Raw genomic sequence first — 27,707 nt, 5'->3', positions numbered from 1 at the left:
TGTTTTTGAGCTTGTAGGTGGAAGTTGTAAATATAAATATAAATAAAAAAAATACTGTGTGAGTAAATTAGGGTAGAACAGATGAGCAGAAACGAATCATGGGTTGACTGAATACACTTCTCTCCTAATGATCGTGTCGATTGGCATAATTAAAAAAAAATAATAAAGTAAGATAAAAATAAAACAGATCAAAGTTCAGTAAATCCCCACAGACATGACAATTGTCGCGACAGCAGTGGAAATATCAATGATTGAAAATTGAACGAAGAAAACTGCATTTTTATGTGCAGAATTATAAACAACTACAATGACCTGCTAATTATATGAAGAGCCAAAGGCTTCAATTCGGCGACATTAACTTATTCAAGTTAAGGGATATTACATCCCATATTGTTTCGGCTAAGAAACAATATGGGATGTAATATCCCTTAACTTAAATAACTACAATGACGTTTCATTTGGTTGTGCGCATGCTCATGCATTGTTTGCAATATTCAGTTTTTGGTTCACGATTCATTACGCAATAAATACAAGGGCAATTTTCTTTACCCCCCCCCTTTCCATTCTTAGGTTCAAGACTGGTGGAAGTATGATTTTTAAAACTAGGTGAAAATAACCAAAAATTCTTTTTAAATAAGTAAAAAGTATTTAACAAGTTTAAGACCCTACTTAAATTAAGTTTAATTTACATTTAAGTTAAATGAACAATAACATTAGAAAACTGCTTATTACAGTAAAATTTAAATATATATAAAAGCCGATGAGCTAGATGTTATTCTTCTGCTCATAGAAAGTCAGCTCTACCGATGCCTGCTTTTACACACTGTCGCTGAACAAGCTGAAAAAAAAAGCATAGAACTAATGGAAGTTTTCTATCAATACGTTATCTTTTCTGTTGGAGACATCCCACGACTTTTGTTGTGTTTGTTTGTGTGATGGAGGAAGGAAGGATATGCAACACCTGCTGTTCTTCGCATTTCTTTCTCCCATTTCATCGGATACTTTCTGAAACTCGAGCATTTCACTCTTGCTTCGTTCGGGTCATTGTAATAATAGACTGCCACAGTCCTTATCTTCGTTTTCAGATTATTATTTTTATCCATTCGCTGGTTGGACTCTCAGTGATATGCTTGTTTATCTGTAATTTGCGTGTCTTCTGGGTGTTGTTATTTTTAGGAAGAAATTAGCCACCCATCCTTCTCCGAATGAGATTGGATAATTTAATTAGCCAATCAAAGTGGTCTAGTTTTACTTGATAAAGCTCTTTGTAAGTTCTCCTGGTGAAATTTGCACATAAGGACACACCTTTCTAATCAAATTTCGAACTCATGCCAGCTGACTGACCTAATTATCCAGGGATTATTTTTCGTAACATCAGATCTCCCTATGTGCAAGAAGGTTCGATGATTGATCCAACGATTACAAGGATTTCTTTTCTTTCTTTCTTCCCCCCTACCATTATAATTCTATCTTTTTCAAGAACTGTGCATTAGCTAACTCTATTTTTCATATAGATTTATGCAAATCTATGCAAAATTTTATAACGCATTTGTATTCCCCAAAGAGAATGGCAGAACTCTTTTAACCCTAATTAACTTTTGGAACTTTCGTGAGAGGTGGAGAGGGCTGCCTATTGATTTACAAAACAATAAGGATAAAAAAAAAAGCGTTGATTGTTAACTGTGAGGAACAAAAGGGAGACAGAGATGCTTTATATAATTTTAAAATAATTAAATAAATATTTATTTTAACCCTGCGGAGGTCGCGCTGATCTGACAGATACAAACAAATAGTTTAATATAAATATTCTTACACATATCAAGTGTATAGCTTAGAGGTGATGAGCAGCTGCGCATGCATATATTACGAGTGATATTCCACATTGTTTATGTGGTCAGTTTTGATTTAACACGTGTTGTGTAAAAGTGTGTGATATTTCATAGTAAATTGTATCTGAGAGATACCGCGAACTCCGATGCCAGTATAGTATTGGTTTATGTTTTTTTTTCTTTGTTTGTTTGTTCAATAAGTTCTAGATTGTAACTGAAAATAAATAAACCATTATGTATTATATTTGCAGTTTTTAAATTTTTTTTTTATTTTAAGTTTTATCGCATTATACTAGTAATGAATGTATCTCTCAGATATACGCGACCTACTCTGCAATTTTTTCAATCCCTACCTCCGCAGGGTTAAGAGTGCATGTAACTTAGTCGGTATAGACGAAACACTTTGGCTGACAAGACCTAGGGTTGAATCCCTTGTATGACTCGGAGAACCTTTGGACTTTTAAGCTGAAGGTGAGTTAGTCAGTATCATACCAGAGTGGTATGATACTGACTAACTCACCAGTGGCAGAGTTTTTTTCTCTCGAAATCCTGGATTTTTCATTACACAGAAACAAACCAGCCAGGAGAACACCTTAGACTGTACGCCTATTATTTTCTGTCGAATATTCAAAACCCATTGAATTTAATTCAATCTGTAGAACAAACAAATATGTGTGCAGAATCGTCTTCTTCTTCTTGTGCCTTATCCCATCTATTTGGAGTCGGCCATTTACATGATGTGACCTTATACGCCCGATCCCAACCGACTTGTCTCAGAGCCTGACGTCGAGAGGTATTTTTTTGTCTGTAGAAGTGTATTCACGGGACGAAAAAGTTCCTTCTGAGGGACGAAAAATCCGAATTTCAGGGAGAAAAAAAAATCTTATACCTGTGTATGAGACCAGCTAACTCACGTTTAGTCGAAAAAATCCTACGTTCGATTCACGTTATGGACGGGAATCGAACCCACGTCTTTCCGACCAAAGGGCTTCGTCTATAACGACTGAGCTACGGAGGCTCTAAATACGTGTAGAGAGTACCACGTCTTAAAAATATAGTGTAAATTTTCATGATCGACTCAATTTACATGAAATATTCACGGGAAAGGAGAACTACATATTGTACACCCACACTTCATAGACTGGCCATGTGCCAAGATTAGTGCTGAAGGGAAGAAAGAAATAAAGGATGTACGAATTGGTCACCAACTCGCGAAATCACGTGCTTTAGACTTAAATTTTTCCAACTGTTGTTGTACAAGCAAAATAGTTACCACTTTAGGAACCAGAATTTTCATAAAAGAAAAACTAATTTTCCGACGTACAATAATAAACACTCATCCCACGAAACTCATTGGTTACTCCAATATCGGAATGGATTCTCCTTCTTCTGACATTCGCAGAAGCGTCGAAGGGTCTTGCATCAGTGGGCGTACAGTAGCGAGAAAGATTTATGACATCAGAGATATACGTAACGTTTTATTAAAACTTGGAGCTCAGTAAAATAACGTTTTACAATCTTTCTTTCTTTCTCTCTTGTGCAGTGAAAATCCTAAATGTGGATCTTTTTTATGTGAGTTCTGTGATAAATAACTATAACCACCATTTTCCTGCTTTATTTCATGCAATACTTGACTGTTTAGTAACTAGTTTATAGCAAACTTTTAATTTCTCCCGGGAAACTTCGAGATAAAAATATTCAAATATGTGTAGTCATGGATGAATCTGCCGGTTTGTGGGTTAAAAAAAAAGTTTACTGAGAAGCTTCAAAAGATTTTAAGCAGCACCACACCATAGCGAAAAAGAGGTGCAGTAATACACTCTATAGCTACGTGTTGCGCATGAGAAGAGTTAAAATAGAAATGCGTCAGGTAAACTGTCCGCGCGGTTAGCCTAGTGGCTTTGCGCTTCGCAACCATATGCCTGGGGAAGGAGTGTCCTAGGTTCGATTCCCGTCGGAGACGTGAGGAGCTGAAGGATCTTCCTCAGCCATAGCCAAGTTAGCCGGTCTTGGGCGCGGGCAGTAGGGTTTTTTCCGCCAGTTTATCTGGTGTTTTTCATCCCGCAAGCAGACAAACCAGCCCCATGAACTCACAGGGATACAGCCAAGAATACTTTGGCTGTATCCCCGTGAGTTCATGGGGATACAGCCAAGAATACCTTGAGGCATAGGAGTGACCATTCTATCCTCGAATTTCGGTTACGAAATCCAAGCATGCTTGGAAGGTTGTGGGCCTTAAAGGCCTGTTAAAGCCATTGGGATAGATAGTCAGGTAAACTGGTATTATTATTATTAAGCATTTATTGGTATTATTATTAGTAAGCATTTAGAAAGCTCCATAAAAGTGGTTACTGTATGTGAAAAAAAATTGTGAGCAGTTTGCTCTCTCTGAATGGGCATATAGATTATGTATCGCTATAGGTTTAACAACAACAGTCCTTATAAGGACTGGCTTAAAGGGGCGAAGCAAGAATGCTTTTCATCTTCCCCGTTATCTGTAGAGGACAGAGTAGGGATAAGGTGTTATTGAGCAATTAAAGCTCTGATCATGGCAGGAGGGTAGCAGCAATAGCCGAGCCTCAGTTAGAACTTCATTGGCTACAGCATTGCCATCCATTACCCTCCAAGGGTATTGGATTGAATGAATCAATCACCGCATTTCACGGTCGATTGATTCCTCCCTAGAACCAATTCTAACAACAACAATAATCCACGAAATTTATTTTAAAATTATTATATTAATTTCTTAAAGGTGTCGAAGTATTGTATTTAGTATTTTAAGAATTTAATAAATTCTTTATTTAAAATATTAAAAGTTTTAGAGTATTTTAAAATGACTTTATAAAATATTGTTATTATTATTTTTATTTACCATAAATTGGTATATTTATATATATTTTTTCAGTTATTGTTAACTTTAAATATATCGAAATGTACCTTATATAAAGTTTCGATTGGCTCGAATTTAATATATTTTAAATTGTTTATGATAGAAACCACTCCCCCCGATAAGAATTAAAGTGATTGTAGTGTGTTTTAGAATATTTCTAAATAGTTTTTTTAAATTTTTATAGAAATTTGAAAGTTTGCCCTTAGGATTTTTTTTCATTAGACAAATGTGCTCTATAGCGAATGCCACACCACAAAAAACTAAAGAGCTTTAAGCATCAAAGGCACATTACGAAATAAATATTATAACGTCACCCCGTGTGGTTGCCGGGTTAAGAATAGCACCAATGTAGCTAATGCATGTCGTACGAGGCGACTAAAATTGGTACCCAGGGAAGGTAATGGATGACAATGCCGTAGCCAATGAAGTTCTTACTGAGGCTCGGCAATTGCTGTTACCCTCTTGCCATGATCAGAGCTTTCTAGCTCAATAACACCTTATCCTTACACTGTCCTCTACAGACAACGGGGAATATGAAAAGCAATCTTGCTTCGCCCCTTTAAGCCAGTCCTTATAAGGACTATATTATAACGTCATGTTTTGATCATATCGGTACTCCAATTGAGTCGCTTATTCTGAAAGGATTGCAAATGGAAGAGAAACGCACATTTATTTCCAACAGCTTATTTTTCCTTACTTATGCAAGTAATTCATGTACTGTGTCGTACTGATTGTTGTGTGCACGCGATCGAAGAAGAGAAATATGGCATTAAATTCATCTATAATAATCATTCTGGATTCGTTGAGTGATGTGTTCAAGATGTTGGAATAATTACCACGTGTAGCTACAGAGACTATATATATATATATATATATATATATATATATATATATATATATATATATATATATATATACTAAAGTCTGTGATAAATTTCTCATAGTTTTGCAGGCAAGAGGGATTTAAAAAAAAAGCATTTTAGTGACATGGATAATTTTTCTTATGGAAAGAATGTAATACGAGAAATAGATTATTAAATAGTTGAAAGTTGTGTTGCCATGGTTTCGACATGGCTTGGAATGTTCCTGGAAATTATGTTTTCGTTGAGGTAATAAAAAAACAACTACAGTATTACAGAATAAAGGAAATCTATCAATCTTGTACCACTTGCAGAGAAAAAGCGAGAAAGAATCTTATAAAAAATAAAATAAAAACGGTACAAATAGGCTCAACGTTCGTTGTTGTATACGCAATATTATCGTATTTTATGCGCGGTTAGCCTAGTGGCTGTGCGCTTCGCAATAGCCATATGACTGGGGAAGGAGTGTCCCAGGTTCGATTCCCGTCGAAGACGTGAGGATCTGCCATAGCCAAGTTAGCCTGTCTTGGGCGTGGATAGTAGGGTTTTTTCCGCTAGTTTATCTGGTGTTTTTCATCCCACAAGCAGGCAAACCTGCCCCCTGAACACACACGGATCTACAGCCATAAATAATTAACTACCCATGAGGGGGCTCAACTCGCCCCAATAGGGAGGGGGGAGAAAAAGGGAGGAAACTCCATATGAATAAATAAATAAATCGTATTTTATATTAAGAGAGAGAAGTTCAAAAAATATATTTAGTGAATATCGTATTTTATATTGAGAGAGAGACGTTCAAAAAAAAATACATATTTTAATACATGATATATTTTAATATATATTTTAATACATAATACATTAATACATAATGCATATTAGAATGAAGCTCCCGAAGTTAAAATAAAATACAATAAATCTCCCCAGTTAAGTTAAGATAAGATAGGGAGAATTCTCTTTTCTTATAAGGACTGGCTTAAAGGGGCGAAGCAAGAATGCTTTTCATCTTCCCCGCTATCTGTAGAGGACAGTGTATGGTAAGGTGTTATTGAGCAATTGAAGCTCTGATCATGGCAGGAGGGTAACAGCAATAGCCGAGCCTCAGTTAGAACTTCATTGGCTACAGCATTGCCATGCATTATCCTCCAAGGGTAATGGATTGAATGAATCAATCCGAATCGTACTACTCAGAATTCTCTTTTCCGATTTTAAGATTTATTTTAAAAAAGTTTATACTAATTTTTTAAAGGTGTTAATGTATGATATTTAGTATTTTAAGAGTTTTCTAAGAATTTTTATTTATAAATTTATATAAAAATATATTTTATTTATGAATTAAATATATTAAATATAAATTAAATTTATATTTTATTTATAAATAAATTGTATAGTATTTTAATTTTTATTAATTTTAATTTACTTATGAATAACTTTGGCTCTATCTTAATTACGTTTTTAATTACATTTTATTTATTTTTTATTTCTTTTTACTTTTTTTTACTATTTTTATTTACTTTTTGTAATAGCATTACAAAAAAGTAACTGACAAATAAAGATGCGAATCAGTAAATTAAAACAAGTAGAGCAATGAGCACGTGTAGAAGTGCGGAGATGAGGCATGGGAGTATCTTGAAGTGTGGGTAGGATTTCTTTGCAGCAAATAACTGAGGTTTTTTTTTTCTTTTTTTGTGCTAGAAGACTTCTAGCAGTATACCAGAAATGGAAGAAATATTCAGTGATTAAACGCTTACACTCCCTCCACAAAAAGTACAAAACAAGATGTATGTAAATCCCACTCTATTTATAAAAGCCCATTCTAGCTTCCAAGTCGGTGGGATTACGCCGCCTCCACAAATCTCTCCTTATCTTTACTATTATTATTGCTGTATCAATAGTAATTTTTTTAACTGATCTATTAATATATAAGTAAAATATATATTCCTCAAAATATGACTTTTATTACGTAAACTGCAATATGTAATAAATGTAATGTATTATTATTATTATTACTGAAATTACTAATCTCAGAACTGGATAGAAAAAAACCAAGGAATTATACAAGGCTGTCTCGTATCTGTAATTCTATTTAATTAATTCAGTAAGCTATTCTCAGTCTAAAAGAAATAGTGGAAGATTTTCGAACGATAATCTCAACACATAAATCAAAAACAACGCTTTTTATATCCAATTAATGTAAAAATAGTAATAATAACAAAGTTTTAAAACAAGTTAAATCTTTTGCATACAAATTTTGTGTTTAAACCCGACCTAATACAAATGCAGACTCTACTACAAGTTTATAATACACTAGCTTTATCAATACTGCTATATGAAAGTGAAATTTGAAATAAAACAAAAAGAAAAGCAAAGATTCGTATCAGCTGAAATGAAATTTATGAGGGAAAATAGCTAAATATACCTTATTTGATCATAAAAATTAACGAAAAAAATAATGAAAGAATTGAACTAGGAACCAAAAATAGGGAAAATGAAGAAATATAATTCAGTTGGATGCTAAAAGAATTCAAACCAAAACACTACAAAAAACAAGTTCATTATAAACTACGAAAAAGAACAGGTTGTCCATTGAAGAGACGCCGATGGGTTCTAAGGCCGAATAGGCCCAAATTCTTGAAGTTGATTGATGATGATGACTTACTAAAATGTATAATTATTTACTGACCGTAGATTAATATTGTTGCTTTAATTAATACTGTTCATCATTACGAATAACAATATACATGAATTATATTTTAATGTCAGTTACATCTGTTATGCAAATTATAATATTAATTATCTACAGAACAGCTTATAAGTAAATGTAGTAGTGGTACCTAAATTTTAGAATATTTTCATGTAATTTATTTGAGAAATCTTATATCTAACATCCTATCTTAGAGTGGTCATCGAGATGCTACTAAAATATATTAAGCGAGGAATAGCTTTTAAGAGATCAATTTCAGTTTGCTCAGTCATCCTCTATACATACTAGATTCTCTACATATATTTGCACATACAGATGCTTGCATAGTGTCGAATATTTTCGACATCAAGGAATATTTCATGAAATAGTATTGAACGTACGTGCTCTGCATTGCAATCTTGATGGGAAAAAAACATTTCATTAATATTTCATATGACAGCATGAAATTTTAGTTTAGCCATGGACAAGTTTTGAATGTTTACCTTCTGAGAGCCAGCGCGTGACCACCCGTATGCGTTACTATGTGTCAAAATTAATATTTTTAGATGACAAGTTGACTGTCGGACATGACAAATTCTAAGAGTTCAGCTTCGTAGAAACCTTAAAATATTCATAGACAGAGATCGGGTGTGCGAGTCTGCTTTTATGGAAATGATATTTAAATTAATTTTAGTTTTAACCAAAGGCATTTGATACGTAGAAGGTAAAACATAGCACGTTTTATAAATAAAATGGGGTTGGGGAAGTATGATAACCACACCAGTACTGATTTTTGGGCATCGTAAGAAACTTATACTTTCTTTAATAGTGGAAAATGAGCTTCCATTTACATATGTCGTAAATTTAACGAATTTAGGCTTGCCTATTATAACTTAAAGCCTCTAAAAGTTTATATTTTCCGAGAACTGGTACCTGACTGCTGGTAGAACTTTGAGAAATGCTAGTGTGCAGTAAGATTAACTGAACTGAGTAGCTGTTCAAAAATATTAAACTCCCAATCAAGCAGAACAGCAGTTGCAGTCAGGGAGAGATATTACCAGTCTTCAGCACAGTAACCGAAATATTATGAACTCTTTCTAGCGAGATGCCTACAAACGGCAGTGTACCTAATGCGTAATCTTTATTAGGCATTTTTCTAAGCACTAAAATAGTGGCTTCAATAAGTCGTAGTAGTTTTCTCCCCAGTTAGGAGACTCACTAACACAATTACATTACGACCTGGGAAACAATCAGACCTAAGATTATGTTACTTCCCTCTCACTAAAGAGTTTAGAGATGATACTCTTGAGAGAGAGAGAGAGAGAGAGAGAGAGAGAGAGAGAGAGAGAGAGGTAAGATCACCCACTTCTGTTTATTGAAAGGCACTATGTTGAAAATAGTGCTTTAGGATGATTATTTTACCCCTACCCCACGGTAATAATGTTCTATAGGTTTCTAATCTTTGACATTTTGATAATAAAAACAACTATAATAAAAGGCTTTAGAATTCATATTTTTATTATAAAATATTTTCGTCATATGCATAAATTTAGATCATTTGGATTCGTTTTATCTATCTCGACATTTCATTGCCTATCTCGATATTATTTCAAAGGCATTTAATCGAGTATGGCACAGGCGCCTACTTAACAAACTACATCCTATGGTCTGCCATGGTGGACGGCTTGCTCTCCTCAGATTTCCCCACTAATGCAGGAGTACCACAGGATTCTGTTCATTCTCCCCCCACTGTGTTCATCTTGTATATAAACGAACTGCTCTCACAGACTTCCAGTTCTATCCGTAGCTTTGCTGATGACAGGACACTCCATTCCTCTTTTCATTCGACAAACGCTGCAGTGCTCAAATATTAGAATCTTCAAGATCTACCACGACCAGGGACCTAAACTCAGACTCTTAGCTATATCCCAGTGGGGCAAGGACAACCTTGTAAACCTCAAGGCCACCAAAACTTAGTTCTATTCGTTCACTCGCAAGAAAGATCTCGCATCCCTCCATCTTACCTTCAGCAATACTGAGATATCCAAACACGATCAGATTTCTCTTCTTGGACAGATTTGCACAATCATATTTTAACTATAGTTTCTGCTTCCGCCAAAAACACTTGGTGTACTTTTTCGCACAAGACACCACTTCACACCTTCACAGCTTCTAACTCTACCCAAAGCCCAAATCTGCCCAGCCATGGAATATTGCTCCCGTATTTGGGATGGTGCTGCAAAATCCTCTCTACGATTGGTCGATTCTATTCAGAAGAATGAATCCAGCTAATTAATGACCCCTCTCTCTCACATGCCCATTTCATTTCCTGTCTTACACAGATGTTCAGTTTCTGCCTTCTGCCTCTTCGATAGATACTTTCGTGGGCAGTTTTCTGCTGAACTGGCCACTGTTATTCCTCCACTCTCCTCCAAAATCATTAAAGCAAGAGCCACTGCTAACCAACACCTTTTTACAGTCCATCTTCAATATATATATATATTAATTCCAACATTAACATAACATTAATTCCAAGTCTGGTATGAACAACAACAAAAAAAAAAAAAAAAAAAAGTGAAAAGGGACATTGAAAAAAAACCTATTGTTATACCGATTGTGAACATTTTGTTTTGTTAAAGTAGAACATAAAATAAACATTTGATATTTTTATACAAAACTTTTTTCGCCTCAAATCCTATTATTACAGACAGAATCACATCTTATTCTTTCTGACTTTTCGATTAAACAACCACCATTAATATTTATTGCTATACATTTCATTTCTCTTTACCATTTCTGAATATATTTCAAATCTTTCTCGCATAACAGCCAATTAAATACCAATGATCTGTCAAAAGAAAAATGATACCAAACAAAAAAGGACAAAGAAAAGTTTTTATTGCTAATTTCTTTTTTTTTTTTTTATTTATATTTGTTCATTCATTTTCTTTACGTTATCGTTTCGAAATTGCTAGTATCTCAGCGTGATTTTTTTTTTTTTTTTTTTTTTTTTTTTTTTTTTTAAAGCACTGTGGGATTGTGTTTTTGTTAGGACTGCTGTTTCTCGCCGCCAACTACTTAATTATCCAACAATTCATTTATTTTTAACGTTTACTTCTGCATGTAATCCGAGCAAGTTTCATCATTTCTCTTTGTAAATTGCTGCGCATATTCTAAATTGAATATTAGCGGAACTTCTTGTTATTTCCAGGATTCTTTATTAAATATAAACAAAAGGAAGATACAGAGCTCCGTGAAATGAAATTGCAATACGAAAGAACATTTTGAATAAGTCTTTTTATTCTCAATTATGATTATATTGTAAGCTATTGTGAAAATATGAATACAAAACGTTACAGGAAAAATTATGAAAATTCGACTTTTTTTTACTGTACTGTTGAGATAAAGTTTTTGTGTTGCCAAATTTTATTAAAAATGACTCTATTGAAACCAAAGTTGAAATTACTCAATAATTTTAATATATATATATATATATATATATATTTCATTCTAAAATCTTTATTTTAAATAAAGGTTTTAGAATTTCTTTTACTCTAATAAACTCCAATAAATATTATATAAATCAAGTAGATATTAAATGCAGCATGATTTCAAAGCCTAATGCAGAAACTATGAAAGTTTCATACGAAATTTGACCAGAGAGCTTACGGGAATACACTCGCCAGCATTATAGAAAACATGACCTTATAGAACTTATAGAAAACATGATCGCGTGCCCAAGCCTCCATATATTCGCTTTCTGTTGGTACATTTTGATAAGGGTTCACTGGCCTGACAGCTGTTTCTAACTGGTTGGTTCTCCTCAGAGACCAGGCAGAAACCTTAAGAGAGCAAAATCTCTCGTTCAGTACTAAGGAACTTGGAACTTCTTTGAGAGATGGACCGAGTCCTTGACTCTTTATCTGATTTTAGCTTGTGTGTCAGGGGGGATTATTGTGGGTAATTTACCCGCTCATTGTGAACATTGTAAGCTGTATTAGCTTTCTCTTGCGATGGAGGATTTCGTTTTTTTATGTTTGAAACGATCTGAGGGTTTTCCCTTGACTGCCGAATTAGCTGATTTGGGTGATTATCTGTGATTGTGAATAATTTTTCTGCAATGCCTGTCATGACTACGACTAATACATAGGTCTTGATATCTCGAAGGTTGGCTTCTTGGCGTAACTGGAAGTTTCTGATTAACCAAGGGGCGTTAAATGCCATTTTTAGGCATTTGTTCTGGATCGTCTGTAATCTTTTGATGTTTCTTTTAGTTGTGTGTCCCAAGGTTGGTGAGGCGTAAGTTAGTTGAGGTGTTATCACTGATTTGTAGAGGAGAATTTTGTTGTTTATGTTTAGGAAGCTGTTCTTATTCAAAAGTGGATATAGCTGTACTATGGTCTGACTTGCCTTAGTGGCGACACTATTCATATGTGACTTGAAGTTTAGACGTCTATCAAGATGAACTCCCAGATATTTGGTAGAATTGTGCCAAGAGATGATTTTACCAAACATTTGTATGCTTGTATTCGTTTCTGCTTTACGTCTGGTGAAAAGTACTGCAGAGCTTTTGTTTGGATTGATTGCGATACGCCATTTGGTGTACCAATCCTCCAATTCATTGACTGCTCTCTGCAGCTCGATTGTGCCAGGTGTGGACGGAGGGATCTGGCTATAATGATTGTGTCATCGGCATATAGAGCGGTGATAGATGGGGACAGTTTGGGGAGATCTTCCATGTATATGGAGAAGAGTAGGGGAGATAGCAGAGAGCCTTGAGGGACTCCGGCCGTGATTCTCCTCTCTGTGGATCTGATACCGTTGAGTTTTATTTTAAATTTTCTGTTATTCAGATATGATTTGATAAGTAGATCTAGTGGTTATGGGATTCCTACTTGGTGTAGCTTAAAAATTAGACCATGATGCCAAATTCTCAGTACTAAGGAACTCGAAGTGTCTAAGAGATGTATTTTTCGTAAGCGAACTCTAGGTCGGTACGTAAAGTATTTACTAAAATAAAGAGCCAAGTGGTTTCACTTCGGCGATGCAAAATTATATTAAGTTATTATTAAAATTATTATATTATATTATATTATATTATATTATATTATATTATATTATATTATATTATATTATATTATATACAAAAAGATTAGTTCTGTGTTGTTCTCGAAACGACAAGCGATTTCTTATTTTGTGAGAAATGTTTATTTATTTATTTATTTTTAATAATAAATGTAGAGTTTCGAAAAAACCTCTACGTGTATCACCAGAATGTTCTATATCCGTTGAAATTAAATTTAAGACAAGTCAAGAAATATGAATACAGTACTAATATTGTCACCCTTACTAGGAATGAAAAAAAAAAAACCTAATGTACTGATATTCAAGAAATTCATTCAGATCAAATTACAAACTACAAAATATTAAAGAAACACCTCATTCCTTTGAATAAAGGCCTCCGTCTCTGAAAGTAAGATTCCCGATGCGACGTGTTTTCTATTCCATTCACGCAAGCGACTTCCAAAGTATGCAATCCTTTGAACAGGAATGTAAGTACACTGATCTACAGCCTGGTAGTTTTGGGCGAATACAAAGAAGGCTTGCTTCAGCTTAAGAATAAATATGGGCGAAGAACGGAAGGCTGGCTATAGCTTAAGAATAAATATGGGCGATGGAAATGGAAGGTGAACTGTGAACATTTGTTGAAGATTTACACTTCAAGAACGCTAAAGATGTGCGGAAGTTGAGATTTGTACGTAACGAACGAGTTTACCGTTGCTCAGTTTATTATCAATCATTTCATGAGTACATCATTCATAATATATTAAAAAAGTTCAAAATAAGCCGAGTTTAAATATATTAATAAATAATAAACAGTATTTTAAATAAACAAAATATATGTAAGAATTACCATGGTATGTGCACTTCGTCATGTGCAATAATTCGTTATAAAAATGCAAGATAAACTATTTGCAATCTTTCTGTTTTTATCTTAAATTTTGCTAATTTTCTTAAAAGACTGCGCGATGTTAATTATGTACAAAATACCTTACACCATTTATACTAACTGGAATTGTTATTTTAATTCTGTATTCCGCTGTTAACTGACTGATAATTTTCCATAAAGGAAAAAAAAAACGAATTAATGCGCATTTGATCAAAAATTCTTGATGAAATGCGCATTCTCAAACCACTCAAAGCTGTCCCTTTCATTTCGGTCATCACACGTAGCACTTTAGATATGTCAGGTGAATATTTATTATTCCATACTCGAAGCACGCTCTGTTCTAATGTTGTAATCTTGTTTTTCTTTTCGTTATTTATTGCATTAATTTTTCAGCACCAACAATATTCCGAATGAATCAGCAAGTTTTAATGGCAGCATTTGGAAAAATCGACCGGGTTAGCAAGTTCTGAATTCTTACGCTACGCTGCGCTGTAGTTATTAGTGAATACTTCGTCTGCTTATGTCTAGTCGTTATTATCAAACAGAAATTAAGAAAATTTTTATACAAACATGTAAATAATTAAAATTCACGTTTTAAATATAGAAAATCATTATGCTGTTTGCGCTGTTATTGATTCCAGTTATTTAGGAAAGCGTTCGTTCTCATTAACTAACAGTCTTTAGGTTCTTATAAAAAGATTGTTTGCTTTAAAACCACCTCTTTGAACGTACGTATTTTATTTTTGAATTTTTTACTTAATATTTTATTTAATATTTTATTACTTAATGTAGATGAAACAGAGAAACTTAAAGTAGAGTTCAGAGAGTGAGAGCGCAGTATATGTTTTAGATAAATTATTTCACCTAATGCATATTTATTTCGAAATGTGAATTAATTTATAATCCTAGTAATGTAAAAAAAATGACAAAATGGCCTAGCTCTAGCCAACTTTCAATAAACCTTTTTTGATAATCAACTTTTTTTGATATACGTATCTCATACACAAAAGGTTGAAAAACTATAACACATATTGTACTACCATTACTATGCATATAGACAGTTAAAAAGGAGGGCAATAAATAATGAGGTAATTTAAACCAAAACCAAATTAAACTCAGTATAATTGGCTAGCACAGCATTAATGCATTTCAAATAAATACCACACACGAATAATGGACGCGGCTTATAAATAGTGATCATGTGATGCATCCCAACATGGCGATGGCGGCGAGAGGTGTAGACCAGATACTTACCAAAAAAAAAAAAAAAAGAACAGAGCTGAAATAATGATTTCTACCCCTTTGGAAATGAAAAGATGAGATGTTAAAGGATTTATTCATTTTATTACTATAATTAATAATATACATATATCTTTAAGTAGGAATCGTGTATGTGTGTGTGTGTGTGTGTGTGTGTGTGTGTGTGTGTGTGTGTGTGTGTGTGTGTGTGTGTGTGTGTGTGTGTGTGTGTGTGTGTGTGTGTGTGTCCAAAAAAATCATAAAGAGATAATAGTTTTGTGTGAGATTTTCGTATAGATGGGATCTCAAAGTCTTTTGAAACATATTTGAAGAAACTAATAATTAAGTAAAAACTTTAATTAATCCTGATTAAAGGCTCAGATGTTGTTTATTATTTTACGATATTTAATTAAAGTGCAATTAGACTTTTTTTTTCGTACAAGCAAAGTAATAAGCAATTACCTTGATGTATTTACTCCGAATATGCACTTAGTCCTGACACTAAGAAGGATGAGTGGAGAAATTTTTATAGGCGTAAAATTAAAAAAAGAGTGACGAGTTAGAAAAAAAAGGCAATGATTTCCTAATAAATAAATACGAAGTACTAAGTCGTGAAAAAAATATCAAAATTTGCTCATTTACTTTATCTTTAACTCTGTGTTACGTAGATTAAATTCAGGTTTAAAATTTAAAAAATATGTTTTTGTATTATCATATTTGGATGAAAGTAGAATAATCTGAAATGACACGGAGCACATTTGGGTTATCTGACATAAAACTTCTATTACTGCACACAGCGAATGTCGGTAGCAAACAGAACCACATAAAACTTTCAGTCGGATTGCTGGTCTTGTACTTCAACTACCAAAACCTTTTATTGATGCATGGGCACGGGTAACCAGGCAACAAATTGGTCAATAGGCTTCAGGGTTTACTCTGGTAGATGAGGCCAACTGTACAAGAAAAGTTCTTGCAGTTGTTCTGTAATGATTTCAACATAATATCTCAATACCTGAAAGTCGACAACGCAGGGAGCGGGAAAAACAGAAATGAAAATATTTGAGTTGTACTTCGGTGTGTTTCTAATAGAGTTATCTGAAAAAATAAGTATTAATAAACCAGAGGATTGTAATCAATTAATCTTTCGCTTTCAAAATAAATAATCATAAAGAATACTATCAACGGTTTTTGTGCGCCTATGGCCAGAATAATATATATCTTATAATGTATTATATCTGCTAATTGTGCACATTCTCTACTTGGTTACGTAACTAGGATGAAAAATCCTAGTTTCTAAGAGGAACATCTCTATCACTTCCGCTGGAAACTAACTCACATCCATTAGAAACTCTCATGAAGATTGTTCGCGTCTCAGACAGAATTCAAAACAGTTTTCTGCAGCCGAAGAGAAATGTCAATGCCGTTACAATTAGGTTACGGATGCTTTGCTTTCTTGCCCCTGAATAAGCTCCAGTAGTTTGGTTCTGATCGTTCGCTCTCTCTCTCTCTCTCTCTCTCTCCTTCGCTCACGTGTGCTACTCCGCCGTTTACTTGAAGAAAGCATTCGTACATTACTTGGAATACATTCCCAAAGACAATGCATTCCAAGACGACTTTTTATGTGAATCTCATCCACGAAACACTATTAACCTATGGAACATTAATATTAGCATCGTGGGTAAACTAAAGGTTAGATAATCTGGAAATCTTTCCTTAAAGGCAAAACATGGAACTTTCTTAAACCGCTTGTGGTATCAGCGGTTTAAGAAAGTTCCATGTTTTGCCTTTAAGGAAAGATTTCCAGATTATCTAACCTTTAGTTTACCCACGATGCTAATATTAATGTTCCATAGGTTAATAGTATTTCGTTTATCAATTGAATTCATTTATCAGTTGAAGACAATAACAAGTATTCATTCCCAAGGCGGGATTAGAATTCACAGTTTGTTTGGTAGGAAAACGGATACCCTAACACTCGGACAGTAAACTAAAGACCAAGGTTGGTCTTGGTGTTTAATTTTTCTGGTCATTTCTATGACTCAAATTTCCTTTCCACCAGCATTTCACGATTCACTCCTGTAACACATAATGTTTTATTCCCTCTAGTTTAGCATGATTTATTACCACTGGTTTAATTTTGCCTTTCTTATTAATCATGTTTTTAATTAGTTCACCAGATGCGTCTTTTTGCTTAGCCAGTAATCTTTGCAGAGACTTAACCTCGATGCGTTTGCTGTTTAGAATTTTGTGTAATGTGTGCTTCACTTGTGCGATAAAACACGTCTTTCGTTCCTTAACGCATTTTTCTTGTTGCTACTCGCTTGGTTCCCCTGGACTAAATCTTTCCCAGGATTAACGGTATCCTCGTTAATCAATACCATTGAAAGGGCCAGTAACTTAAGGAAGTTGCTAGCTTTCTGAGTCGTTTGTTATCTTGGACGTTGTTGGTTAAATTCCTATATACGCACAAAACAAAATGCGATGAAGTACTGTAGTGTATATTGCAGTATCAAGGTTAGGTTAGGTTTTCATTCTTACTTAATAATGGTATATTTTAAATTTCTGTCGCTTTCTATTGCGCAAATCTTATCTAGAAAAGAAGCAATTAAAAAAAAAAGAAAGAAAATTATTCCCAAAGCATTTTAGAACCTTTCAGAACTGCGCAACAGTCCATTGAGATCCTGACAATTATCACAGTTACGCACATCCTCGGAACAGCAAACATAATTGATCTGCAATTCAGTCGAAATGTCTTGCATATTTTCATTATTTTCTATTAAATAAATACTAAAGCAGTGCAACTTCTTATTTGTTTTAATATGAATATTTTATATATATATATATATATACCTGGGAGCCAGGTTTAGGAATACCAAGATTTAAGTAATACAGAGCTTATAAGTATTTTACCAAAACAAGTTACCATAAGGTGCTTTGACCTTATTAATTAAAAATCTCAGGATGATATAGATATATATATATATATATATATATATATATATATATATATATATATATATATATATATAGTTAAAGATGCCAAGCTATTTTAAACCTGGTTTTACTCCATTTCCCAAGTAAGCAAACAGGCAAACAAGTCAAGTTTGCGCTTGCACGAATTGCAAGTCGAGCTGACCCGCAAAGTAGTGCAAGTTAAGGCAACTCGTGGTAAAGGCAGATTAAGCTCTGATCACTATTCTTAATATTTACCCTTAATGCAAAGCTCATCTCCTTGAGATGTATGATGCTATGTATTAAAGGCAAGGGACCACTACCCAGACCGGTTTCGACCTTTATTGAGGTCTCGTCAGTGGGAGCCAGGTTTAGGAATACCAAGATTTAAGTAATACAGAGCTTATAAGTATTTTACCAAAACAAGTTACCATAAGGTGCTTTGACCTTATTAATTAAAAATCTCAGGATGATATAGATATATATATATATATATAATTAAATATGTAATTAATCCCATCTTCTATTTTCTCCGTAGGTCTGATGGTGTATTGCTATTTAGAAAATACCTTCGCTTAATATTTTATAAATCACTGCGTTTGTTGAAAAATACTTTACATTTTTCGAACGAGAGCTTTACAGGAAAAGCTTTGCGAAGGACACCGCGCGCGCGCACATCTGGCCTGCGTACTATCTTCACCTCTGAATCCACCAAGGCTAAACGGTCTGATAAGTGCCGCTCATGTTGCCATAGCTCTCAAATAAACTCTCGTATTTCCAAATAGAGAAACAATTTAGAGGGAAAAAAATGGAGTAACCTTGACGAAGAAAAGTACCTCAGAATCCCCAAATGACTGATGTCGCTTGAGTGTTTAGTAATAATGGATGAAATCGAGTCAAAAACGCCTTCAAAGGTAATTCCTGATAAATAATTCATTTCAGATCCGCTACCAGACTTGTAGATTATACAATTTACCAGTTTCACTTTACGTTCAGTTGCCAAAGGTGTAGTGTAGTAGTAGGAAGTGTAGCACTTTGTGCTACACTTCCTCAAATAGTTATTTTACTGCTTTGTCGTATCTTGATTACTGCCTAAAACAAAATTCATTCCACGCGTGGATGGAAAAACTTAAGAACTCTTGGGGGTGAAGCGGATCGGGATACAGCAGTTAAATTGTTTTCAACTGAAGCAAACAAACAAAAAAAGTAATTTGCTATTTGAATAACGCATTCTCCTACTGTTTTCAATTCATCTTAATTTAGAATCATCCATCCGATCTTCGCATACCCTCCAGCCCTCAACGTACCCTTCGCTTCCCTATCTCTTCTAATACCATAATTACCATACTAAAACATTAATCGTTTTCTGATTATTCCACACGGAAAGTTCTTTATAGGATGGTCCCGAGACAGTCACAGGTTCTCTCATTCGTGAAACACTTAATTGGATGTCTTACTTTCCATCAAAGACAACACTGCTGCTCCTATCGAGTATCCACAAGGGAATGCCTCGTGAATCAAAATTGCCCAGAGCTTGTACACCGAAAGGCGTTTCCACTTCCGTTCACTTTATTTCAGCCACGAATAACGTGCTGACAAGGGAGAGATAATCAGCGGTTTTAGTGCGTCTTATGAGGGATGGCGATTTTCTGCTCGTGGCTTGAATCAACCAGCGGCAATTATCACTGAAGTTCTCATGATCTTTACTAATGAAAATCAGTATTGTGGCTCCATAACAAGGAAAGGCTTGTAATAGCTCAAAGATTTGAAGTATTATTCGTTATTTAACTCAAGATAACGTCGTTATCTAAATTTTAACTCATTTTTAATGAATTAGAATTTAGGCGTATACCATTTGCTTTTACTCACAAAAACATGCAATAATTAATGCACTGTTTTCGAATTTTGTCATATCAGTGGTATGCTAAATCAGTGGTATATTAATGGTATTGCACAAAGCCGTTCGTCAAGGTTGAAATGCAAACTGTGAATCCCTGGTATCGCCAGGACATTTTAATAAGTATTAACTATGCAAATCTTAATGGGGATTAACCACCCGTATATTAATAAGTTATAATATCGTTGTGAATTGCTTAATTGTTATAAGTAAACGAGAAAACATATATGACACTTTGCACTGTATTTAAGAAGAGGCAGGGGTGGATTAAACCGGCTAGGAGCCCCTGGCGGTATATTTTACGGAAGGCCCCTAAACATTTCTAGATTTGGAAAAGTTGACGACATTCTCTTACAGCCTGGTATAGTTCTGTGGCAATATTGGATTTGTCTTTATCTTCTTTTAAAAACAGGAGAAAGTGCTTCAATTCCTCATCAAATTGGGTAATGTCTATATAACGCTTTCTTATAGATCTCTTTTAATTTTTCCACATAGATCGGGACTCCTGGTGGCCGCCAGGTGTCCAGGTGTCCGATACTCGCTTGATCCGCCTCTGATAAGAGGAGGAATAAATCTATGTGTAACTCAAGCTAAAGGCAGGATATGGGAAATCTTTTCGTTGATGGGTAGATTAGAAGTTTATGGATTTTGAAGGGATGAAACATGTTCTGCAACTTTTGAAATAACCATTAAAATTATATCAAATTTATACTTTTTTTTTGTTAGTGCTCATTACCAGATTAATTCCAAAGATGACGTGATTCTGCATTCAACTAACAACAAACAGCTCTCTATTTCGCTTCCATTTTTAACAAATATGTGACTGTAATAGTACAACCTTCTCTTTATTCTATGTACCTTAACTGTTGCCTATGAACTTTTTTAATAATTGAATTTTAACCACACGTGTAATGAAGTACAAACTGTCCAAATGTATAGATCGTCCTGCTAAAAAAAGAAAACAAAAGTGCAATTCATGTAATTCTTCTTCTTCTTCTCTCTTCCATCATCTATGTGGATGATGATGATGAGGCTGAATGAAGTCTTTCCAATTCTGTCTGTCCCTGGAGAGTCCAAACAATTCTGTCCAATTTGGTGTTGCTTGTTGTGATTTGGTTTTCAGGTCTTCTTTTATTTTGTCTATCCATCTAATTCTGGGCCGCCCTTTGGATCTTTTGCCTTCGATCTTTGTATATAGGACTTTAGTTGGTAATCTTTCTGTTCCCATTCTGGCCACATAGCCAAACCATCACCGTCTTCTTTCTTGGATTTTGTCTAATATTGTTATTTCTTGTTTTAGTCGTTTCCTTATGTCTTTGTTTCTTAGTCTATCCAGCAGAGTTACTCCAAGTAATCTTCTTAGCCAACCCATTTCAGTAGTTAATAATTTATTTCTCTTCAGCTTTTTTCGAGATTCCAGCATTCACTTCCATAGGAGTATTGGGAGGACCATTGTTTCATAGATTCTTACTTTTGTTACTTATTTGATGTCTCTTGACTTCCCTATTTTATTAAGTCGTTCAAAAGTTTGGAATGCTTGACTGATTACAGCTGTTTTTATCTTTTGTAATTTCACTGTTGTACTCGATTACTCCTCCAAGGTTGGTGAAGTTTTCTACCTGCTCTAGATTCTTACTATCTTACCATTCTTACTTGATAGTAAGAATCTAGAGCAGGTAGAAAACATTTTAAATAGATTCTTTATTTCAGTTTTCGGATTGATGTTTCTTTTTCCTATTCGCATAATTTTTATTTTGTTCTATATTTATGTTTAATCCAAATTTCATACATTCTTCCTTTATTTTATCAGAAATTCGTTGTCGATCTTCTTCTGTGCTTGCAATTAATGCAATGTCGTCTGCAAATTTTAAAATTGTTATATTTTTCCCATATATTTTGATTCCGGAGTCTTCTTTGTTTAAGTCCTAACTGGTTGCTTCTTCCAGTGTAAGATTGAACAGGTCTGGTGACAGATTGCATCCTTGTCTTACTCCACTCTCTGTGTGGAACCAGTTGGTTAAGATGTCCTCCACTCGTACTGCACTTTCAGATTTCTCATACAGATTCTTTATTATTCTTATGGTTTTGTTGGGAATTCCAAATTCTTCCATAGTTTTCCATAGCTCTCTTCTACGGATTGAATCAAATGCCTGACGATGAAATTTATATAGCAACATTGTTTATACTCCAGTGTCTTTTTCTATTAGCTGTCTTAAGGTGAATAGTTGATCCATTTTGCTTCCTCCTGGTCTGAAAGTATGTAATTAAAAGAAAGAAATCGCGAATGAATTCATGTAATTAAAAGAAAGGAAATCGCGTTTCTTTTCTTTTTTTTTTTTAAATTTCACATGCGCATTTCCTGCATGATGCCTAAGCCAAAAATTAAATAAACTAGTATGTAATGTGGTTAATGTCTTCATGATTTTGCGGTAAATATTTGGAGTACCTAAAGAAATAAAATTTATAATAAATAAAAATAATAATATAAACTATTTTGCAACAGATATAATAATAAATAATTAAACAGAGGTCCAAAGACACTGCAGCTATAATTGTAATTTAAGAGGTGCTTATAATTCCGACACAGTACATGAGTAATCACAGTGAAAAAAATTAGAACGTACTAGATATTTCAGGATGAATTACAAATCCCATCTTCAGTTTTAATATCAGCCAGTTTTGAAAAAAAAATCAGCTAACAGTTTGTGGTAAGTGCTGTACTCTAGGATACTGTTTTAAAGCATCATTGAAATCATTTTAAATGGATTAACTGCATATAATAATAATAATAATAATAATAATAATAATAATAATAATAATAATAATAATAATAATTAGGGATAATTAATGCGGTCAAGCACTTCTCAAAGTTTTGGCATAGTTCGGAAAATATCCATATTGTTCATAAAATATTCATTTTGATCAGATACACCATCTGATCAAAAGTATCCGGACATCACTTCCTAGTAGTGGATATGGCTATATACATAATTGATTTTTAAAAAAGCTTTTCGCATATCACATACATGACTCATACAGATACCAATGGAAGCACACGGCTCTTGCAATCTTGATAGACTAACGTTAACAGTAAAATGGACCGTACTGAAGAGCTTAGTGACTTTCGACATGGAATTCTCATAAGATGGCACATTTGCAACAACTCGGTTCAGGAAATTTCTGCCCTGCTGCAGCTGCCGTGATCAATTATAAATAAAGTTATTGTGAAGTGGAAATGCACAGGAGCAAAAACAGCACAATCGCGACTTGGTAGGCCACATAAATTCATACAGCAGGACCACCGAGTGCCGAAAGGTTTAGCGGGGGAAAAATAGCCTATCTTCGGTTCGAACACGCTACAGAGTTTCTAAATGTCTCTGTAACCAACGGTAGCACCACAAATGTTCGTCAGGATCTGAAGAACATGGGTTTTCATAACCATGCAGTCGCACACAAGACTAACGTTAGCAAGGGCAACGTCAAGCATCTGGTGGAGAGTGATGTAAAGATCATCGTCATTGGACTCTGGAGCAATGGAAACGCGTTCTCTGGAGTGATGAAGATAGGCCACACCATCTGGCAGTCCTACAGACAAATATGGGTTTGGCAGATGCCCGAATTTGTTGTGCCAACTGTGAAGTTTCATGGAGGAGGCATTATGGTCTGGTCTGTTTTGTATAATGAATTCTAGAAAATTCTGTGCTTCAACCTTTGTGGGCAACAGGAAGGCCTTTCCTGTAACCAAGGTCTAAAGAAATGGGTTGATGAGATGGTTGTTGAAATACTTGACTCGCCTACAAAGAGCTCTGATATCAACTCTATCGCACACTTGTGGGATGACTTGGAACGCTGATGCGAGCCATGCTGGATTGTCCGACATCAGTGATCGATTTCCTTGATGTACTTTTTTTGGAAGAATGGAAGGGCATTACCACAGCAACGCACCGAAATCTAGTGGAAAGCCTTCTCAACTGTAGGCTGCTATAGCATCACAGGGTGGACAACTCCATATGTTTGGTATCAAGAGCAGGAGTTCCGTTTTTTGTGTATCCTCCTCTCTCTCTCTCTCTCTCTCTCTCTCTTCTCCATCCAGTATGACTGGTTATTTTCAGTGGCATACCAAGCATAGTTGGAATTCAAAACGTCTTCGATTTTGAAGGATACATTAGTCAAACGGTGCACTCAGGTCAGCTGTTAGGTAGATCACGTGCAATTCCGTTGCCACATACTCTGCCAGGTCATGCCTGATAGTGAAAGGGAGTCCAAGTAGTAGTAGTATGTGAGAGGCATGGTCAAGACCACGTCATGCCCAAGAGCCTATCTCCTTCTTTCTTTTCATCTATTTGCTAATCAAAAATGAAACTTATAACAAACAATTATAATGTCACTGCGATAAATGATATACCCCATCATTTAAAAACAGCTACATTAGACTTCCCTTTTCTTAAGAAAAAATCCAAATTGCAGTTACAATAATCACCACTTCACTGTTCAAATTACACAATAGCAGGCTTTATTTCGCTACTTGTGAATTTATGAGATCGGACACGGCTTGCAAGAGACTGTTAAATTTAGAATCTTCTGCTTGTGCCCTCCTCCTCAAGTTTAAGATTTCCTTGCTCCATTCACTAACATCTTAATGACTTAGAATTTCCCTTTTACAACACCACTGAGATAGATAAGATGCCGAAATATTTGCCAAACGCATTAAATAATACAATCGTACATCTACCAATCGGAACAATAACTCTCTTCATTCTCAATACCCTTGATCTTTTATTAACTAGTTCTCCTTCTAGACGTACCATACAGATCACCTCTCCTCTCGGTATCTGTGATCGCAATCTTGCAAGTTTTTCCTCTCACAGAACACTTTCCCACAGCCACTCCCAACCTCGAATCCTTGGGCACTACAAATATATCAAATAGTATGTCCTCCGTAACTTATATTCTTCCTTTCCACCGTTTGATCATTGCTTTCATTCTTATTTCAAACACCTTATCTGAACGAGTCAAGGAAATTATCTTACTGCATGTAGACCTTCACTCTTAATCCATCTAAATTCCGACAAACTTTCTAAGTGATCGTTTAACAAACGGTGTACCAAAGTAGTTGAAGAAAAATATTCAGCACATTGCATGGGCTGCAACAAGAACCATCTTCGTACTAACTTGTGCTGAATCACACATTAAATGCAAAACAACTATCATCAGATCCAAACGTAACTTCGTAAGATGCAATAGCAGGAAACTTGTCTCCTGTCCAAATGAAAGTCATGCTTTATGGCCTCTTACAAAGGCATTGGCTGAAACATCTGCTAACCTCAACTTCCACCTGTTTGTCATCAAATGATACCACTGTTATAGCATCTAAAGCTTACCAACTAGCATTACTTTTCTCTTCGCTTCTCCTCCAACTCTTTTATAGATGACTAAGACAAACTACTTCTACTATATCGGAAACAGAGCACCATATGTTTGCTAAGGTGTTTTCTGGCAAAAGAGACATCAGAAGAATACTAACTTAGTACTTAAACCACAGTGACTTACTTTTTAGGCAGGAGATGAATGTCATCGCCCGGTGTGAGACCACCTCCCAGTCTTACCGAAGGCCTGAAGTGGCTTGAAAAAAATTCCACGTTTCCCGACTATGTAAAATAATTAAAAATATAAAGCATATATAAAATTAATAAAAAAAAATATCGTTAGCCTACCTAATGTAAAAAATGTACTATAGATTTGCAAATATCCTTTCGTGGATGGAAGCCACTTGAAAAATAATAATTAGGAAGAATGATAGTACACTTCATTCTTCCTACTTATTCGTAGTGCTCAGATATCCTGAACTTCAAAATCTTCCGCAAATCTTGCTTTAAATACTGATCATCACAAATATCCTTCAGTATGAAGAAAAGTTTGCTGTCATTTTCTGGTCATTTGATCATTTTGCATGGGATTTGCTAAATTGTCATCATTCGGTTTACTTACCATCCTTCGGTCTTCAGTAGGATGAGGATAACCGGGTCGCCTTCAAGTTATCAAAATGCAGTCTTGCCACTTTTTTTTTTTTTTTACAAAAGGGAGGGATCTTACCTCACTTCACCGTATTCCCAATAATGCACAAATCACCAGACAGGATCATCTCTCTCTCTCTCTCTCTATTTGGACAGGCATTTACCTCAGCGATTCTTGGCAGTTTCCTCAGCCTCTAAAAGCTGGAATTTATTTTCTGCTTAAAATCCTACTTTTCACCCAGCCAGCTAATAGCAACACTGTACAAATCCAAATCAGTGCTTAGAATCCTTAAATCTTTAAAATACTGTTCACATGTTTGGGAGTGGTGCACCTAAAACCAAAATTCTTGCTGCTGTCCAGAGGACAACAATTCAGCTAATAAACGACCCTTCTCACACTGATTCACGTCAACTACCGTCTCACCGACCTGCCGTTTCAGCTCTGTGTTTTTTCTGTAGGTATTTCCATGAACACTTCATTATGCTAGGCTAGGCTAGACTAGCTTAAAGAGCGTTATCTACTGAGTTACAAAGGTTGTTGTTTTCAGATTAATGGCATCGTCCGCGAATGTAAGAGACCACTATTATCATTTTTATAGGTTCTTTTTCTGCATGTCAGAATGAGCCAATGATCTTATATTTTTTAGGGTTATATATTTGTTTATAGTTTTACTATTCAAAATGCAATCCATTAGTTTTGGGGATACGGTGTTATTGGAACCGATGACTCTTCTAGCTCGCTATATTAGTCTTGTTTTTTACTTGCCATAGTTTTAAAGGGTGGTAGTCGTGATCTGAATTAATGTTCAGGTATCTGTGTGTGTGTGTGTGTGTGTGTGTGTGTGTGTGTGTGTGTGTGTGTGTGTGTGTGTGTGTGTGTGTGTGTGTGTGTGTGTGTGTGTGTGTGTGTGTGTGTGTGTGTGTGTGTGTGTGTGTGTGTGTGGAGGGATTTCTGTACGTAGTGTAGGAGGAAGACATCCTGGCTAGTCCAGTAGCAAGAAACAGTGATTATTTTCAATTTCCACTGTAAATTTTATTCTTGAGTTTAAGCTGCTCAAGTGTTCTTAAACGTAACTCGTAAACAGGCGACGCGTCGTTAACGCGATGATACGGATGGTTTTAGAGGCTTAGCATTTCTTCCGCAACGACTCCATAAACAAGTTAGTGAGAGAGAGAGAAAAGGTAAGTTCATAGCCATCACTCCGATTTGAAGGCAGATCGCTTTTGCCACGTGTAAAATGAGGGGATTGCAGTAGTTTTTTTTACTAGTTTTTTATTTTATTTTATTATTATTTTTTAAGCACTGTTAAAATTGAGCATTTTTTTTCCATAATAAAAAGTTAAGGCGTCCTCTCGGCTGGATGTTTGCAAACAGTGACACTATGTGAAAGATTAC

This window comes from Typopeltis vanoorti, chromosome 17, assembly GCF_054136105.1.
Source record: "Typopeltis vanoorti isolate ZY-2024b chromosome 17, IOZ_Tvanoo_1.0, whole genome shotgun sequence".
Taxonomy (NCBI): Eukaryota; Metazoa; Arthropoda; class Arachnida; order Uropygi; family Thelyphonidae; genus Typopeltis; species Typopeltis vanoorti.
Note: the sequence above shows the minus strand (reverse complement) of the source record.